Consider the following 21,520-nt stretch of genomic DNA (forward strand, 5'->3'; position numbering starts at 1 on the left):
AGATTCCTTTAAAAAACAGACTTTGAATGAATATATCAGCAAAATATCTTTATCTGCTGCCTTTAGCACAGGCCACTGGCTATTAGATTACTGATTTCTCTCCATAACCTCTCCTCAGCTTCAGATGTTGCTCATCTTATTAGTTTTGGATTTTTATAGATTCTAGGGCTTCTTTTTCCTTGTTAGTATGATGATACAGTGAGCCTGCCATACACCTACATACCAAGGAGTGGAAAAGCAAAACAAAATGAAACAATTTATTTAAATAGGCTGAGTGATCCAAATGAGACTACATAAATAAATCCCGATACAATTAAATTAAATGCATGTTTATAACTAACAGAGACTGTTTCATCTGGAAGGACTGAAATATTTTCAGTTGACAAACTCAGTTGTACCTAAGAAGACGATGAGAAATGTTTAGACTATCAGAACCATATTTTCCCATTCATACATATTACTTTTCAAGACCCCTATATGTTAACGTTTAAGAATGTCAAAATTTAATACCACTATTTCTACATTCCATTTTTTTAATGTAATTTCATTCACACGGACAAGTTCTGTTCCTTCCTTATACCACCATCTCTGCCCCTAGTTCTAACAATTAGAGAACTGAGAAAGCAATATTTTTCTTTGCTTAAGTATAACACGAATAAACTGCCCTATCACCTTGTAGGTATATTTGCTAAGTTCCCAAGAGGAAACAGATGACGCCCTCCTATGAGTAGTCAAATGAAGTTAATGAAAATACTATTACAAAGCTGTTGAAAATATCCAGGGAAACCAACAAGCAATGCAATAATACCCAGCAATAGCCATCACCACCAGTAAATCTGACAGTGCAAGGGGAGGCCACACCTACTGGAATTCTGAAAAGGTCTTTGGCATATATGAGGGTCCGTCAGACAGGAGCTGAGGCTTTCAAAGGAAATGTGGCTACTGCCAAGTCATAACCTTAGCAGAAGGAGGAAGCCAGAGAAATAAATGCCCCAAACTCATTATCCTCTTGCCCTCCTCATTTGCTACTGGTGCTGACATTGGACAAAGCCAATCAGGACCCTGAGGCAAGGGAGCTGACTGATACTTTCCCTATGGTCACCTTCTTTAACATATATCTGGAAGGACACTAGGAGGGAAAAAATATAAAAATGTAAATGGAGAATGTTCAATAAGCAGAAAATGAGAAGAAAGATTCTTTCAAGTTTCATTTTTTTTCGCAAAAATATTACATCATACATTTTAAAAATGTATTTTAGTATGGTTTTGAAACCCAACTCTTTCCCCATAAACTGTGTGACCTTGAAAAATTTACCTTAGCGCTATTAAACTGTGTGACCTTGAAAAATTTACCTTAGCGCTATTAAACTGTGTGACCTTGAAAAATTTACCTTAGCGCTGTTAAAATGGAGGAATATCCATATAATATGATGGTAAAATGGTACTCTTTCTTTCTCTGTTTCAGTGGAAACAATGAAGGCTAAAAACCAAACAATAACTTCCAGCTATTTCCGCATTCTAAAGCAGGGTATGCGACTGTTTGATTAAGACTTATGAAGGTGACTGACAACAACTGGTTTTGTGACCCTTATCTCTTCATAATTCTGAGAAATTAATAAACAACTAATAGAAGGAGGGCAGGATTCTCTGGAGAGAAACACTGGTGTTCTGTGCATTCTTATTATTGTCTACTTGAAGGAAAAAAAAAAGCACAATGGAAGACCTGTGAGTTGAGTTCATTCAGTGTCTTACTGATGAATACAGCTGAGGACACAGCCTCTCAGACAGTTCTGAGAAACTGTTCTGAAGAGAAAAGGCGGGAGGCCAGTACATAAGTATTTTGGCCAAGGGGTATGTGTGATCAAGCACACTTCTCAGTAGAAGGGTGGTGCTAGTCATGAGGAACAGATATCTTAGTTAACTTGGTGCTATCTTCAAAGCTTTTCTTAAGTATGGGTGGATGCAAGAATTTGGGTTAATAAAAATTTCTCCTAAGAATATTTAACTATCTGAAAACCAGTTCTGCCAGTTTTCCCAGAGCACCAAGTGCCTTATTCTTGATCTCTTCTTTTTAGGGTGTACTGTCGGTCAGCAACTGCAGTGGCTAATGACTTGATTCTTATAGAACTGCGTGGTAGACAGCATTTTTTTTTGTTTTTTTACATTACCCTTCCAATGAAAAGGATGGACAGTGACATGCTTTCCTCTCATCTTATATCAACCAAATAAGGGGTCTGAAAGGACACATACGGATACCCTGACTTGGGGCACTGGGAGTTTAGGTCACATAGGATCCGGCATGAAAAATCAGGGTCATATCATTATGCTCCTCCTCTCATGTTCTAGTTTAATGTGATCTGAATCTTCTATTTACAATTTGACACAAGTGATCGGTGGAAGAATTTTGCACATACTTATTTCTGGCTTCACACTTCAAAACATTTTTGATTCTCTTTCTCTGGCCACATATTTTTGTATCATGTGACATAGAATGCTTTTGTATTGGTGTGCTGCCTCTGGCCCTGCACCTTTTGCCATGAAGTCTCATGAGCCAGCATATTGGGCATTAGACATATTCTTTGAAGCTAATCCAACAATAGTGAAATAAGTGATTGTTTAGGTATGGAAGTGACTAACCACTCTAAATATATGCCAGAAAGCCAAATAAAAATATTTCCAACTCAACAATCAGTTGCAGTGCTCATAACACTTAATAAAGCTCCTAAATACTATAATTTACTTATAAAATTTCCTATTGTTTCTGGGTGATTTATGATTTCATGTTTTTAATATCCAGTACTTTATTGCATTTAGTCAGTCTCTTTGTTTCATTTTTATTTTGTTTTAAAATTTAGGACTCCTGTACCTGCATTAAGGGAAAATCAATTCTTTATTGTTCCTACACTACTTGAATGAATTTTTCCTAGTCTACTCTTTTTTTTTTTTTGTCTTTTTTTTGCTATTTCTTGGGCTGCTCCCACGGCATATGGAGCTTCCCAGGCTAGGGGTCCAATCGGAGCTGTAGCCACCGGCCTACACCAGAGCCACAGCAACGTGGGATCCGAGCTGCATCTGCAACCTACACCACAGCTCAGGGCAACGCCGGATCGTTAACCCACTGAGCAAGGGCAGGTACTGAACCCGCAACCTCATGGTTCCTAGTCGGATTCGTTAACCACTGTGCCACGACGGGAACTCCCCCTAGTCTACTCTTTACCAAATGTGCCATCTTTGAAGAATCCAAACTTTATGTGGGATCTGAATTCTAGTTCCTTATATTCAATGGTTTCCTGGCATCCTTTCCTACCCCTTACCAAGAGTCTGGGTACTAAGACCAACTACTACACAGCTAACACCATCCTTGTGGCAGCAGATTCAGTGTCATTTTTTAAAAAAATAGCTTTTATGATTATTTCCTTCTCATTTCTGACACATGGTAATTTTTCTTTCTTTCTAGAGAGTCCTGCAATGTATTTAACATGATTTAAAATAGTTATCTTCTTTAATCAACATTTTTATGAAGTTGTAGTGAAGGGTTTCAGGGTACTCAGACTGCTATACATTCAGAACTGAGAGTCCATGAACCCTAGTTTAAATATGTCCCCATGTGTATTGGCTGGATATGCAAAACACTGTGCTAGGTACTGTATCAGGATGGCTGCTGGAAAAAGAATGTTTTCCAGAGTACTGTATACAAAACAGATCATCAATAAATGCATACTGAAAAGTATTTGTGCAAGATCAATAAGAGTAGTAAATTAAATGTTAAAAGCTGCGGTTAAGTCCATTTTACTGAATTTAGGCAAGCTTAAGTTATCAATTGCATGAGTACCAGGAAGATTTGCCATGGGAATTCCAGACCCAGAAAGGGAAGAGCATGATGATCTAGGATTGATGCCCCCAATCAGCCAATTGGATTTTCATGCTATAAGCGATTTCTTTGAGGCAAAGAATACTGCCAGGTTGCATATCAAACAGGAGCAATGACTTGCCCCAACTCATGTGTTAGGGAAATGGCAAGAAAGGGACTCAGGCTCTAAGAGTTCAGTGTAGAAAAGGTCAGCTGCATAAACACTGTCACAGAGAATTGATTGGAACTAGGAATCAAGCCTCTCTAGAATTTCTCTCCTTTATTTACAAAAGATAACTTGATTTTAATATCTCAAGGTTATTTTATAAAGAGACAAACAAAATGGATCAAATTTAGCCTATTCAGTACAAATGCCTACTGAGTAGGATTTTTAAAATTGTTTTTCATTGGTTAGAGAGGAAATGTATACTTTCTTTGGAGAGAGTAAAATTTAAATGATATACACAGATTTTACTGTATCTACTTTTGAGTTAATCACATTATTTATCCTCTCTGCCTTGAAAAATGTTTATAAAGTGTTCTCCTTTAATTTCTTTATCAATGAATTAAGTATAACATATACATTTTATTACATAAGATAGAGAATAAATAACAAAATCATTAAAACAATCTTATAAAAAAGTACCATATATTACTGATGTACTACATGCAAATCTCTCAAAAATGACTGTTGAGACTTTGGTGAGATGCAATGGATTTATAAATCAAAAAATGAAAAGACCAAGAATCCACCTAAAAATTGTCGAAAGACATGAATAGACGTTTCACACACACATAGATATACACATAGATATTAAAAAAAAGCCACTAAGCATATGAAAAGGTAATAAATATTTTTAGGGTTATGGAATTTCACATTTAAATCTCAATTTTTTTATTCACTAGAATGATTAAAGTCTCAATCTCAATAATACCAAATGTTGGAGAGTAGCAGCTGGAACCATCACAGATTTTTGGTTAGAGTGTAAAATTATGCAACCATTTTGCAGAAATATTTGTGAATTCTTATAAATTTAAACCCATGTGAACCAGCAATATCACTCCTAAGTAATTACCCAAAATAAATGAAAACATGTATCTACAAAAAGACTTTGTAGGTATATGAAAGTGTACTAGCAGACTTATTTATAATAAGCAGAAAATTGGAATAGTCCAAATGCCCATCAACAAATGAAAAGTTGAAGAAATTTTGGTGTGTTCATGGAATGAAATGTTACCCAGAGATGCAAATGAAGGAGGCCCTATCATGGCTAAGTGGAAACGAATCTAACTAGTATCCATAAGGATGGAGGTTCGATCCCTGACCTTGCTCAGTGGATTAAGGATCTGGCATTGTGGTGAACTGTGGTGTTGGTCACAGACACTGCTTGGTTCTGGCATTGCTGTGGCTGTGGTGTAGGCTGGAAGCTACAGATCTGATTTGAACCCTAGCCTGAGAACCTCCCTATGCCATGAGTACAGCCCTAAAAAGACAAAAGAGAAACAAATGAAAGAGAAATGTAAACGAAGCACATATATACTCAACAACATGGCTGAATATCTTATAGATATTAAGCTGAGCCACAGAAGCTAAGTACAAGAGAATACTTTTAAATTCCCTGTATATGAAGTTCTAGAACCAGAAAAATTTATGTGAGATAGAAGATATAAAGGAACTGATTCTGAGAGAAAGGGATTGCATGGACAGTGGTGCTAGTAATGGTGTTGGGATGATGGAGATATTCTCTATCTTTTGTGGGTGATAGTTATGTGGGTGGATATGACCATCAAAATTCAACAAACTGAACACTAAAGAAATGGGCATTTTACAGATTAAATTAGTAAATGTTGTTTTACACATAATTAATAAATTTGTTTCTGTATCCTCTGTTTGCTTTTTTTTTAACCTAACATTAAAAAGCGATTTGCCTCTGCTATCAAAAAAAAAAAGAAAAAAAGAAGAAAGAAAGAAAGAAAGAAAGAAAGAAAGAAAGAAAAGGGCATTTTACTGTATGCAAAGTATAGTATCACCTAAAAGAATCTAAGTGGAATAGAAATGCAGAGTCCCATATGACTGGAAGCCTTCAAGCAAAGACAAAGAGATGGAAACACTAAACAAGTGGATGAGAGGCATGGTTTTGAACTTCAGTGTACCTTGGAATTGCTTAAAGGGCTTTTCAAATACACAGAATCAAAGCATCCCGATCCTAGGAACTCTTTTTAATAGGAAAAAGATGGGACTCATGTACCTTTATTTTCAATTGGCACCTATCCCAGAAAATTCTGAAAGAGATAGATGAATAACTGACCCCAATTCTAGAAGCAATGAAGGTGCAGCACTATTCACAATAGCCAAGACATGGAAACAACCTAAATGTCCATTGACAGATGATTGGATTAAGCAGATGTGGTATACATACACAATGGAATACAACTCAGCCATAAAAAAGAACAAAATAATGCCATTTGCAGCAACATAGATGGAACTAGAAACTCTCATACTGAGTGAAGTAAGTCAGAAAGAGAAAGACAAATACCATATGATTTCACTTATATCTGGAATCTAATATGTGGCACAAATGAACCTTTCCACAGAAAAGAAAATCATGGACATGGAGAACAGATTTGTGGTTGTCAAGAGGAAGGCAGAAGAAGTGGGATGGACTGGTTATTTGGGGTCAACAGATGTAAACTATTGCCTTTGGACTGGATAAGAAATGGGATCCTGCTGTGTAGCACTGGAAACTATGGTCCCTTGTGACGGAGCATGATAATGTGAGAAAAAAAGAATGTGAACATGTGTGTGTGGCTGGCTCACCTTGCTGTTCAGCATAAAATTGTCAGAATACTGTAAACCAGGTGTAATGGAAAAAATAAAAATCATTATAACAAAAGAAGCAATGAAGGGACTTTTAGGAAGAAATATCATTCGCAATTTTCAACACTTCTATTTCTAAATTTAAAGCGGGATATCATGATAAGAAGTGTTGATTGATGTTTTCTACAGATGAACACATTTCAACATATTACTATAAAGTATATCAAATAAGTATGTTTTATTCATTTTTTTTGTCTTTTTGCCTTTTCTAGGGCCACTCCTGCGGCATATGGAGGTTCCCAGGCTAGGGGTAGAATAGGAGATGTAGCCACCAGCCTATGCCACAGCCACAGCAACGCGGGATCAGAGCCGTGTCTGCAATCTATACCACAGCTCACGACAATGCCAGATCCTTAACCCACCGAGCAAGGCCAGGGATCAAACCCGCAACCTTGTGGTTCCTAGTCAGATTCGTTAACCACTGAGCCACGATGGGAACATCTATTCATTATTTTTAATCAAGGAAATTTAAAATTTCTTTTCTTTTGTTTCCTATACTTATTTGTTTGATATATTTTAGAAAGTTACATAACCTTTTAACAGTGAAGGGATCAATGCAAGTTTCTCAAGAAACAACAAACAAAACAGTGAATAAACTTGTAGAGACTTGCTCAACCTACACACTCTCTCAGTTTATTTATAGACAATGGCTTCAACTAAACATATATTTATTTAATATTTGCCAGGCTATGTACTTTTATTTCATATTGATTACTCTAATTTTAATAATATTCTCATATAAGCACAAAGCCAAAGGGGGGAGGAGAAGATCAGAGCCCCCCCAAAAGATTATTAGGGGTATTATCTTTTCTCTATGTAAACCTTACAGATATCTGTATTGCATACTTAATCACAGACTATAGAGGGAGGGGAAGTTGACTACCTGGAGGGTAAACTTGAACTGTCTTGAGGAAGTGGGAATTGGTGACAGTTGGTCAAGGGAGAAATTCATTCCAAGCAATGGAAAGAGCATGCACAACAATTTAAGAAAAGGAAAAGAATGCTGTAGCAATTACAGATTTGGTATGATGAAAGGTATGTATTGGGGAGTAAAGATGAGGGGGAAACTAAAGGAATTAAGCAAAGAAGCAATATGGTGAAGATTTGATGAGTTATGAATCCCACTCTTGTGACATTACAAAGAGTAAATTGGAAAGAGTGTGGCAGAGATAAGATGTGAGGCAAAGGGATTTAAGGTCTAAGTGACACATGAAAGGGCCTAAACAGAGGCAGTCCTGTGAAAGGTTAATAAGAGTTACAAAATTGCAAAGATTTTTAAAAGATTGAATATGAATAGTGAAGGATATGAGGAAATCCAAAATGAGGCCTGGAGATGGAATGAATAGGCAGAGTCTAAAATGAAATGCAACAGCAGGTTTGGTGTGCACAGATGGGAGGAGAAAGCAAACTTTAGTTTTAAAAATACTTGTTATTTGTTACTATAGCCATATTCAGTTTTACAAGCTGTTAGAAATTGAGACAAAGATTTAAGAACTGAGGTCCCTACTATCAACATATTGTTGTTCCTGGGTTTTTGATAAAAAAAAAAAAGGATGACCATTAATTAGTAGGATGAGAGCTGGGGATTAGAGCAAAAGAGAGGAACATCCTTAGCCCAGGAGAGCAGGCTAAGGTACCCAAGTTCACAGTGGTTACATTCTCTCCTAGGTGAATATCCACATCTAGAAAATTAATAGGATTTCTACGAGGATGATAACTCAACAAATGAAAATGCAACCCACATTAAAACATTAATACTTATAAACCATGACCAACAGACTGATTCTCAATTGAACAGGGAAAAAAAATGAAAGAAGAAAGTTAAAGGACCTAAAGGTAACTGTTCTCAAAAGGCAGATGAAAGAAATAAAGATTAAAATTGTACAATGGGAAAGATTAAAGAAACCCAGCAAGCAATGTCTCAAAATGAAGCAGTTATGATTTTACACACAAATGTATTCTGTGGCCAGAGACTTTTGACATCAAAATCACTGAAATAAGAATAAGCTATTATCTATTTTACTTATGTGTGGTTTACGATTTGTGGATTTGAAATGAATCTCTATCTCTTCCCCACAATGTTGTTTCATAAATAGTCCTCATTGGCTTTTTCCTTGTATTCTACATCTTTCTTAGTACATGTTCTTTTTTATCCATAAATGAAAAAGTTTCAAAAATATTAAAGTTTTGTGCTTTTACTGTTTGATTCACATGGGCATTATATCTGAACCCAAGTTCTTCAAGGTAATGAGACTAATAATTTATTTTCATTATAAAAGTGTTCAGATTAAAAATTGTGATAAGGACTTAATTTGTGTGAAATAAAAGTTTATTTTATTTTTAAAGACTAGTAGAAGCAAATTCACACTGCAGTATTTGGTTTAGTTTTTAGATATCCTAAAACTGTTCACTTATTTTCAAGTAAATATTCCATGCTTAGAGTATTAGTTAAACTATATGCAAAATATGCAGTCTAATATAAACATGAGAAGAATAATAGATAAAAGTTATTGAAAAGTCACAAATCCTTGGATATGTGGTATTATTTACAGAATTATCCATTAACTGAAGTTTAACTGGAATGTTTTTAAATTAAATTAAGATCTTAAAACAATTAATAAACATCACTTTTTTTTAAGTATGGATGATGATGTTTAAACCTGAGGAGTCAGTAATGACTTCTGTCTTCAGAACACTATGGTTAAAAAAATTATTTTCCTTACAAAGACGATAAGTAAAAGTCATCTCCTAAAGGAATTAAAGGAATTATGTGCAAGTCAAAAAAGAAAAAAAAAAAAAAAAAGAACAACAAAGCAAAACAAAACAAAACAAAAACCTGGGATGAATTATAAACCTTGGGGTTTAGCAGTTTAAAAAAATGTATACAAGTTTAACTGCAGTGGTTCAAATAATGATAAAAGAATGTGTCATTACCATACCTGTTATAACTGCATAATCACACATTTCACTAAATAATAAGGAATGATGCAGCCCTTCAGATTTGCAGTCATTTTAGAATTGCATCTGAAATAAGCCATAGAATTTTAAAATAGGACAGAAAGAGGTATTAAAAGTAAAATGTTTTGTGAAAACTATTTAAATGTTCTGTATCTTGAAAAAATACTAAAATTACTCAGGTCCTCAATGTCATTTTCCGACTGGCAGGCATGTTTAGCAGCAGCACCACACAACTGGTTTTCAGCTGTGTGATTGAAGAGCAAGTTCTGCTCACATATGAAACAATGGAAGTTGAGGCTGCCTGCTAATTTTGTCTTTCTGGAAGTGGAAGATGAATTCTAAGGACATGAAGTGAAGCAACTTTCTGCAGAAAGCAAAGATGAGACAGAGAAAAAATTAGCCCTCGTCGTGGGTAACCTGTACTCTCTGACTTGCTGAGAACCTGAGAGCCATGTGAGCCTCAGTTTTCTCTGGCATAAATATTATCTTCACCAAGGTTGTGGGCAGATTGCTAGTAAATGTGGATTAATGGCCACAGGCATGATTTTCAATTGGAAGAATATGACTTTGGGAATAAAATACAGTCTAAAGTTTCCAGCTTTCCAAATTTAAATAGTTGAAAATTCTGTTTCTCAGCGAAATGCTCACTAGCTACTCTAGAACACAATCACCAAGTTTCAGTGGCTTAGCACAACATATGCTTATTTTTCACTCACATCATAATCTCCCATGGGTTAGTGGCTCGGCATCCTCACTTCAATGAGTGTAGCTTTGCCATCCTAGGGACCTGTGGTCCCAACCACAGGAGTGAGGGGAGGGAGTAAGAGTGAGAGCAGGAACAGGAGCACTGCATGGATAATAGCACATGGGTTTCACAAAATTGGATGTGGCATATACAGTTGTTCTGTATCACATCTACTAGCCAGATTACAGTCACATGGCCCTCATCTGCCTAAAAGGAAGACTAAATATAGTCTTCTAGTGCTTGCAGAAGAAAAATGAAAACGGCATGCTGAACATACAATATTATTTCTGCCACTATCTAAAAACAGGTAAATCTAAACTCCTTTAAAAGCCTATGTGTTTTTAATGCAGTATGAGATGTTTGAGGAATTTATGAACTTGGATGTGGATACAGCTATGAGGTATATACTGAGATTCTAAATTCTTATTGCAGAACCACCACTATTCCAGACAAAGCTGGCCAAAGTAAGGCAGAAGTAAGTGCTATAAAACCTGAATATTTATGATGAGGGTAGAAGTGGTAGTAAAGGAGTTCCCATCATGGCTCAGAGGTAACAAACCCGACTAGTATCCATGAGGATGTGGGTTCAATCCCTGCCAACCTCAGAGGCTTAAGGATCTAGCATTGCTGTGAGTGTGGTATGGGTCTCAGATGGGGCTTGGATCCTGTGTTGCTGTGGCTGTGGTGTAGGCTGGCAGCTGCAGCTCTAATTCGACCTAGCCTGGGAACCTCCATATGCTACTGGTGCAGCCCCTCCTCCCAAAAAAAGGAACAGTTTTACTTATAGATGAGCAAAAATAGGAATTATATCAGACTTTTCATCAGAAGTCATGAAACAAGAAGAGAATGGAGTGAATATTTAAAATGCTGAAGGAAAACCAATAGCAAAACCAAATCACCAACCCAGAATTTACTATCCAATGAAATTATCCTTGAAAATAGGAGAAACTTTCTCAAACAAAAAATTGTAGGAAATTTTCACTATTAGAACTAGCTTGCAAGGAATGTTAAAGCTAATTCTTCAGAGAGAAGAAAAATGATTTGGATCAGAAACTTGCATCTACATAAAGAAAAGAACAGCATTGGAGAAGGGATAAGCGAAGGTAAAACAAATCGTATTTTTATTTTTTATTGATGTACAATTAATAAATGATGTAATATTTTTCAGGTGTATAACAGAGTCATTTGATATTTTTATAGATTGACTCCATTTAAGGATATTTCAAAATATTGGCTATATTCCTTATATTTTATGTTACATACTTGTACCTTAATTCATATCTAATAGTTTATACCTCAATCTACTTCCCCTATCTTGCCCCTCCACCTAACACTCTCCCCACTGGTAACTGCTACTTTATCCTCTGTATCTATGACCCCATTTCTGTTTTGTTAGACTCTTTGTGTTATTTTTTAATTTATTTTTTTAATTTTTAAATTTTTTATTGTTATTTCCACAATACATTTTTTTGTTTTATTTTTTGAAGTAGTTACCTATCCAGGTCTGGAAGGTGTGTCTTGTGTGAGGTTTCCCTATGCAATCAGTCTGTGCCCAGTGTCTTTGGTGGGAGAGATGGCTTTGAAGGGAGCACAGTCTGTGTCTTCCCCAGGGAGTGCTGACAGCCATCACCTTGGTGGAAGGTAGGGCTGGAGTTGGACGGGACAGTGCTGTGGCTGAGAGAAAGCAAGTCTGTGCATGTGTTCTTTAAGAACTGGGTCTTGGTTTCTCACAGCCCTCCAGTAAGCCTCACTGGTTTTCAGATCTTCCTGGTGGCAGACCCCAAAGTTGGGGTGACTAATACATGGCTTGAAGCCTTTGCTTCCCAGGGAGGACCCCTGAGCTTGTGATATCCCCTCAAATTCTGTGTTCCCTGCTAGGGGTGCAGATCCAGACCAGATCATTTTTCCCTTTCTGCAAGGCTCTGTGTGGATCTTTCTTTACAGCCTTTGTAGAAGAGCCATCCTGCTAGCCTCCAAACTGATTTTAGTGAGAATTGCTCCATATGTAGTTTCCATATATACAGCTCATGGATAAGTGAAAAAATTAATGTTGTAAAGAATGGGAGGATGGGAGTTCCCGTCGTGGCGCAGTGGTTAATGAATCCGACTAGGAACCATGAGGTCGCGGGTTCGGTCCCTGCCCTTGCTCAGTGGGTTAATGATCTGGCGTTGCCGTGAGCTGTGGTGTAGGTAGCAGACGCGGCTCGGATCCCACGTTGCTGTGGCTCTGGTGTAGGCCGGTGGCTATGGCTCCAATTCGACCCCTAGCCTGGGAACCTCCATATGCCATGGAAGCAGCCCAAAGAAATAGCAAAAAGACAAAAAAAAAAAAAAAAAAAAAAAGAATGGGAGGATGAAATTGGCAATATTCTGTTATAAATTACTTTTACTACCTGTGAAGTGGTACAGTGTTATTTGAAAGTTTACTTGGATTAGTTGTAAATGTATGTAGCAAACTACAGGGCAATGACTAAAATAATGTTTTAAAGTATAGTTGATATGGTAGGAGAGCAGAGAACATGAAATTATATAAAATACTCAGTTAAAACCAGAGAATTCAGGTGAAGAGTGGAAAACAAAACAAAACAAAAAAACAAAACAAAAACCAAAGAAACAGTGAACAAGGGCAAGAAGTAAAAAATAGTAGTAAATGTGGTAGATGTTAATAAAACTATAACAATAATCATTTTAAATATGCATGGCCTAAGTACATCGATGAAATGACAGACTTTAAAGGTAGATTTAAAATAGATCCAACTATATATTTTCTTCAAAAAAATCTACCTTAAATATAAAGACAAAGATATATTAAAAGTAAAGAGGTGGAGGAGTTCCCGTTGTGGCGCAGTGGTTAACGAATCCAACTAGGAACCATGAGGTTGTGGGTTTGATCCCTGGCCTTGCTCGGTAGGTTAAGGATCTGGTGTTGCCATGAGCTGTGGTGTAGGTTGCAGACGCGGCTCAGATCCCGCATTGCTGTGGCTCTGGCTTAGGCTGGCGGCTACGGCTCTGATTCGACCCTTAGTCTGGGAAGCTCCATATGCTGTGAGAGCGGCCCAAGAAATGGCAAAAGACAAAAGACAAAAAAAAAAAAAAAAAAAAAAAAAAAAAAAAAAAAAAAGTAAAGAGGTGGAAAGAAATATACTATGCTAGCACTAATCAAAAAAAACCCTGGAGTATGTATATTGTATTCATATAAAGCAGAATTTGGAACAAGGACAATTACCAAGGATAAAAAGGCCTACTACTTACTAGATAAAAAGGGCAGTCTCCAAGGAGACATGATAACCAGTAATGTGTATGCACTGAAAAATAAAATTTGAGGCAAAAACTAATTCAACTGCAAAAAAAACCCAGATGAATCTACTATTATAATTGGAGACTTCAACACTACTTTAACAGTAAATGATATGATGATTTGCTATAATACTAAAAATTGTAATGGACGTAATTTTTTGTTACATCTAAAAATCTTTGCCAAAATAGGTCAAATTTTCCATAATGCTTTTTTCTATAAATTTTATAACTTTACATTTTTTTTTTTTTTGTCTTTTCTAGGGCCGCACCCACAGCATATGGAGGTTCCCAGGCCAGGGGTCTAATCCGAGCTGTAGCCACGAGCCTATGCCAGAACCATAGCAATGCAGGATCTGAGCTGCATCTGCGACCTACACCACAGCTCATGGCAACACCAGATCCTTAACACACTGAGCAAGGCCAGGTTTTGAACCCGCAATCTCATGGTTCCTAGTCAGATTCATTTCCACTGCATCATGATGGGAACTCCTATAACTTTACATTTTGTATTTAGGTCTGCTATCCATGATTTAAATTTAAGTCTATGATGTATTTTTTTAATAATTCAAGAAATATGAGGCATGTTTCACTTTTTTTATAAATATGGATATCTCAAATTTTTAACACCATTTGTTGAAATGATGTTTTTTCTTCATTGAATCCACCTGCATCTATGTGAAAATATCAGTTAGCTGTATTTGCGTGGTCTACTTCCAGAGTCTCCATTCTGTTGTATTCACCTATATGTATATTATTTGCTAATATTATATGCTAGTTTATAGTAGCTGTAGAATATATCTTAAAACTGGGGAGAGGGGATGGCTATATCCCCTCTCTCTATATAAATAGCTATTTCTGAAGTGTCTAAAAAGTGAAGTTAAAATATGTTTTGGATTTAAAAGTAAAAATTTTTACCATAACAACTTTTCCTAAAGCTAAGGAAAATTTAAACACTAAATTGTAAAGTATAATATTAAAGACTGTTTTAACTGGCTTATGATCAAATACCAGCGGAAAGTAAAAAAAAAAAAAAAAAAAAAAAAAAGATCAGGTAGTGACACATTTTATTTTTTCCCAACAACTATAAAAATTAAGTAAACAAAATTAACTTAAAAGTTTTTAAATAAAAAATATCTTAGGGCTACCAGCATGCAGTCCTATTAAGAATTTCAAAGCAACTTAGAGCAATGAAGAAATTTCATCCAGTAAGATTATATTAACCCTAATGAGAGTTTCCACCACAGCTTAGCAATTAGGAAATATTTTGATCTAAGAGAAAGAAATATACAAAGAAATTTTATACTTTACAATATTACAATTCTTTAAATGTTTTTTCTCAACTATATTTATAGGTTCTGGAGGAGAAAGAAACTGATATTTGAGACATAGAACACGTTATAAATACATCCTCTAGCATTGGATTCAAATATTTATCTGAAATTAGTACAGCCATAGTTAACATTTAATGCAAAATATTTTAATAATTTTTCATTTATTAACGAGACACTTATCTACTTCACTAAAGTTACTGCTCTAAGAAGTGCTATCAAATAGACTACAAGACACCATCAAACTCCTGGAAGAGAACATAGGCAAAACATTCTCTGATGTCAACCTTACAAGTGTTTTCTCAGTTCAGTTTCCCAAAGCAACAGAAGTAAAAGCAAAAATAAACCAATTGGACCTAATCAAACTGACAAGATTTTACATAGAAAAGAAAACCAAAAAGAAAACAAAAAGATAAATTACAGAATGGGAGAAAAATAGTTTCAAATGATGCATCTGATAAGGGCTTAATCTCTAAAATATACAAGCAACTTATACAACTCAACAGAAAAAAAGCCAAAAACCCAAGTAAAACATGGGCAAAAGACCTGAATAGACATTTCTCCAAGGAAGATATATAGATGGTCATCAAGCACAATGGAATACTACTCAGCTGTAAAAAAGAACAAAATAATGCCATTTGCAGCAACATGGATGGAACTAGAAACTCTCATACTGAGTGAAGTGAGTCAGAAAGAGAAAGACAAATACCATATGGTACCACTTATACCTAGAATCTAATATATGGCACAAATGAACCTTTCCACAGAAATGAAAATCATGGACTTGCAGAATAGACTTGTGGTTGCCAAGGGGGAGTGGGAGGCAGAGGGATGGATTGGGAGCTTGGGGTTAATAGGTGCAGACTATTTCCTTTGGAATGTATTAGCAATGAGATCCTGCTGTGTAGCACTGGGAACTATGTCTAGTTACTTATGATGGAGCATGATAACGTGAGAAAAAAGAATGTATACATGTATGTATTACTGAGTCACCATGCTATACAGTAGAAAAAATTGGGGAAATAACAATTAAAACAAATAAAAACAAAACAAAGTAAGCTCTGTGAGGTCATAAAAGAAAAGAACATGAAGAAAAGAAATGACACTAACATGGATATAACTGAAACATAAAAGGGATTTTTAATTGATTATAAGAAAATATTTTATGCAATGAAAAACAGGGTTTTTTTTGTTTGGTTTTTTATTTTTTACTTTTTGTCTTTTTGCCATTTCTTGGGCTGCTCCCATGGCATACAGAGGTTCCCAGGCTAGGGGTCGAATTGGAGCTGTAGCCACTGGCCTACACCAGGGCCACAGCAAAGAGGGATCCAAGCCACATCTGCAACCTACACCAAGCTCACGGCAATGCCAGATCCTTAACCCAACGATCAAGGCCAGGCATTGAACCTGCAACCTCATGGTTCCTAGTCTGATTTGTTAACCACTGAGCAACAACGGGAACTCCTGAAAAACAGTTTTTTAAAAATTTTGCTGGAAAAATAAGCATATGATATAATGGAGGCATTTTAGTTTTGAATTTTCCATAATTCTTTTGGAAATAATACAAAATGATATGAGAATCAAAAATACTATATTTTCAAGAAAACTAGGAGACAGAGAAAACGTCCAAACTCTGGACAATGTGTAAAAACTACAAGAGCCAGACAAACATCAAGTTCACTAATTTTCTTGACCTTTCTCATAGTGCTGAGGACTAGTCCAAAAACTTAAAAGAGACAGGGGTCTGCAGGGAGTGATAAGACATAACTTCTGGCTTACTGGGTGAAGAAACAGCCAGATGCCAGTAAGAAGTGATTGGAAAATTAGTGGAAATTGAGTATATGCTCTGAGAGATGGCAGTCTCTTGGGAAAGCAAAATTAGATGAAGTCCATACGCTCTACAGACTTTTTCTCCACTAACCCTATCTGGTGTCCATAGAAAATTTGGCAGAGTACTAAGAAAAGCCTTCCTTCTGGTGCAGAGCTGAAGTAGGGAAAGAGAAATCATGCAAAGTATTTTGTCTTGACATAAAGTAATAAAAATAGAAATCAATAATACAAAGATACATGGAAAATTCCCAAACATTTGGAAATTAAGCAACACACTTCTAAATAACCCATTAGTTTAAAAAAAATTAAAACATTTTGAACTATATAAGAAGCATTATAAAGTAAATCAAAATACATGGGATACAGAAAAAAACTGGGCTTGACAGGAAGTATATAGCATTACATGCTAATACCAGAAAAATATATAATTCTCACATCAATAATCTAAATTTCCATATAAGTTAGAAAAAGAGAAGTTCTTGTTGTGGCTCAGAGGGTTAAGACCACAACATAGTGTCCATGAGGATGCAGGTTTGATCCCTGGCCTCACTCAGTGGATTAAGGATCCAGCATTGCTGCAAGCTGCAGTGTGGGTCACAGATGTGGCTTGGACTGGTGTTGCTGTGGCTGTGGTGTAGGCCTCAGCTGCAGCTCTGATCTGACTGACCCCCAGCCTGGGAACTTTTGCCTGCCACAGCCACAGCTGTAAAAAAGAAAAAAAGAATAGAAAAAGAAAAGCAAACTAACAAAGGAAAATAATAATAAAGATAATAGCAGCAAAGACATTGAAAATGGCCAACAATAAAAATATCAGTAAGATTAATAAAACAAAAGAACTGTTCATTGAAAAGATAGATTCAACTAATAAGCATCTATCTAGACGCATGAAGAATAAAAGACAGAATATATATGTGTATATATGGACATTAAAGTAACCTGGGATTGGCTATATATCATGTTAAACTGTAGAAGTCCTATCACTGTATTTTCTGTTTCCATGATTGCTTCTACTTCTGAATTTCTTCTGTACTTAAATACTGACATTTTCCCCCTTTGGACTAACTTAGCACAAAAATTCTGAGTTGGTTTGAATAAATTAATTTCAGTTTTGTATAATGGCCTTTGTGGTGCTTCCTGTGTAATGCTTATGCATGAGCATGCATGTTATTTTAGTGGAATAAATAAAATGTATCTCAGGAGTTACAACAAATCATGTCCTCATACTGTAATACTACAAATTTTCCTCTTTGTTTTGACTTTTTCAGAAATTAAGATGAAAGAACAGACTAATATTACATATTATAAACCTGTGATTCTCTGTAAAACAAATCCAGCTCTTCCATGGATCTTTCTCCTCTAGAGTGTTTACTGAAGTATACTAATGGCCATTATCCACTTCCCCCCAGAGAGAACCATGCTTATTTCTTTCCTACATATGCTTTCACACACTCCTGTACTTAAATTTATTATGTTTTTTTGATTTATTAAATTAAATTACTTGTTGAGCCACTACTTTTGAACACAGAAAAGACACTGGAAATAAAACAACAGACCTTCTTTTTGCCTTTGTAAGTACCATGAGTTTCATTGTGGCCCCCCAAAAGATATGCTAAAAATAGGTAGAGGAGCAACGGATGAATGGATAAACACATTATGCATATACATACATGTAACAGTATTTAACCTTAAAAAATGGAGGAAATTCTGACATAGCATGGCTGAACTTTAAAGATATTATTCTTTTTTTTTTGGCCTTTTTGCCATTTCTTGGGCTGCTCCCGCAGCATATAGAGGTTCCCATACTAGGGGTCAAATCGGAGCTGTAGCCGCCAGCCTAAGCAACAGCCACAGCAACGCGGGATCCCAGCCATGTCTGCAGCCTACACCATAGCTCACAGCAACGCCAGATCCTTAACCCACTGAGCAAGGCCAGGGATCAAACCAACAACCTCATGGTTCCTAGTCGGATTCAATAACCACTGTGCCACAACGGGAACTCCTAAAGATATTATTCTAAGCAAAATAGGGCAGTCATAAAAGAACAAATACTGCTTAACTCCTATTGTTATGAGGAACCTAGAGTAGTCAAATTGATAGAGAAAGAAAGTAGAACAATAGTTTTTGGAGGCTGGGGGAATGAAATGTTATTAATAGCTACAGAGTTTTAGTTTTGCAAGATGCAATGTCTGAGCAACATCTGTTAATAAATGCGTTGAATTGAAAATTATTTGGTTACCATCTTTTTCTCCATATATGTATTAGCATACAGAAAACAGAAAACTAGAAAGGCACTTGCCAAATATTTAATCATATTTTCAATAATTAGTTTTAGTGCAAAAATGAAAATAGATCAATGGAATGCATGGTTTTATAACAGACTGTAGTATACATAATATCTTAATATGTGATAAAGGAGGCATGATAAATCTTTAAAAGGATTGAATTATTAACTATATTATGTCGGGGAAATAACTCAGCTTTTCTTGGGAGAAAGGTGTTAAACTTGTCCCCTATTCAACGTGCAAAGGTACAGAGGAGATAAAATTAAGTAGTAATGTGGGAAATAAAATGTAGAATGAAATTAATAGAAGAAAAACTGATTTTTTAGGGAATAAAAAGGTTTATGAGATTAAAAATGAGAATAAGGGCTCATTCCTGAGTCAGATACAAGTATGAGGGTATATCTGTAAAGAGTTCAAAAATCTGAAAATTCTGACTGCACTTAGAATTTTGGCCTCATCTACTTAGATATCTACAGAAATCCACTAAAGAGGTAGAAATTCATGAAATACTCATCTTTATTTGGGCAGATTAAATGAAAAAGGCAAGACGATATGGGTAGGTTATAAATGAAAGCTGAAAGAGAAGGAATCCATGATTAAATAGATACTGAAAACATATTTGAAAGTTTTTTTTTAATTAAAAATAACTATTTCTACTCAAGAGAGATGAAGGGGTTCCTCAAGTTTTTGTATTACAGAACATGTACAAATTAGTTTAATCTGCTGCTAGTGGTCATAAGCACTTCAGAGCATATTCTTTGACATTATATCTCTCCTGAGTAGTCTATTTTGAGCTAAAAATTAAATTGTTAACATACAAGGCATTGATTGGAAAAAAGAACAAAGTAAGGACAAGTGTTATTGAGTATAGGAAAGAATTGACCCACTTTCAGCAAGCATAAATTTTACTCCCTACTCCTATTTGAATTCTGTGCATGCAGAGTTTGGTCAAAAAACTGTGTGCTTTTCTAGCGTGGGAGTCCAGAGCATAATAGAAAGCAATATTCTTGATGCAGGGTTCACTCGGATACTTGGTAACTGCTTCCTAGGTCAGTGTTTTTCAAACTGTAGGTGAAAGCCTATATGTGGATTATGAAGTCTATCAAAACATAGTGGATTTCAACCAGCATTAGAATAAAAGTACAACAAAAATAAGAATAATATAAATATAATAGACTAAATTTGACTGTATCACTCATGGTAAGATGTACTATTTGTGAATGTTTAACATACTCTTATTAAGGGTGATACATTCGGATATAGTCTATGATGTTCTATATATACACACACATACATTTGCACATACACACACACAAATGGGTCTATGTGCACATGCATGTCTCTGCTAGGCTCCGAGTATGAAATGCATTTTCTATTCTGGATCAGTCAAAATTTCTGAAATCCACTTTCTGAAACCCCACTTCCAATATGAATGGATTTTAGCTTGAACAAGAATACTAATGTGTTTGCACATGTGTAATACAGCCATGTGAACTTTAGTAGGAGCAAATTTGTAAAAATCAAGATCTAGAAGATGTAACAAGCTAGGTGGGAGTCTGTATATACAGAGTGACTATGGATCAGAACCCATTAGTTACACACAGACAGGGAGTAATATATACTGGAAGACCTCTTGGTTTTGCTCATTGGAATAAATGTCTCACCCTTCTGGGAATAAATGCTTCACCCGTTTGGACAGGAATAAATGTTTCAACCGTAAAAATGCAGAAAGTAAGTTCTAACAATTTATATATACTATTATAGACACAACATCTGCTATAAGATACTTAATGGTGTTCAATCACTCATCCATCCTGTGGACACTTTGGGGTGAGTAGTGAGCTGGTCTATGATAACCTTTACCCTTTTACACCCTTTTATCAAAGTAGGCCAAAATGAACCTTTATTCAAAAAGTACTATAACCAATTTATTTTTTCTAAGTTCAGTTAGAAACTCCTTAGTCTACCAAGATCCCTGCTATTATTGGCATTGGGAACTTTGATAAAAAAAACTCCGAAACCCTCTTCAGAGGCATCCGCTGCTTTGCCAATAATGTGTATCCACTGGTCTTGGACCAACTAGGTAAGTTTTGCCTGGGTTCCAGAATATGCAGAACATGAACCAGGGAAAGCAAGTGGTCAGTGGGTTGCAAGCAATGCTTTGACACAACAAAATGGTTAACAGTATTGAGTCACAGTTTCTTTACAAGTCCACAATCTTCTAGCTGGCTAACTTTGGGCAGACAAATCTTTCTTCCTCAATTTTTTCTTAATGGCAAATGGTCATAGTAATAACTACCTTTGATGGTTACTTTGAAAATGTGGTGATTGTACATATTTATTTTTTTCCAC

At 35.8% G+C, this 21,520-nt stretch overlaps 1 protein-coding gene across 1 annotated transcript in view; it reads right to left on the bottom strand.

Annotated features, from left to right (window-relative positions):
* Positions 1-21,520, bottom strand: part of LOC110257266 (uncharacterized) — an 826,705-nt gene that overhangs the window by 402,259 nt on the left and 402,926 nt on the right. The gene's annotated exons all lie outside the window — the stretch shown is intronic.

The sequence above is a fragment of the Sus scrofa genome, chromosome 16 (assembly GCF_054392235.1).
Source record: "Sus scrofa isolate SSC_HxYL_T2T_F1_AM1 chromosome 16, Sscrofa_HxYL_maternal_Yorkshire_Landrace_v2.0, whole genome shotgun sequence".
NCBI classification, from domain to species: domain Eukaryota; kingdom Metazoa; phylum Chordata; class Mammalia; order Artiodactyla; family Suidae; genus Sus; species Sus scrofa.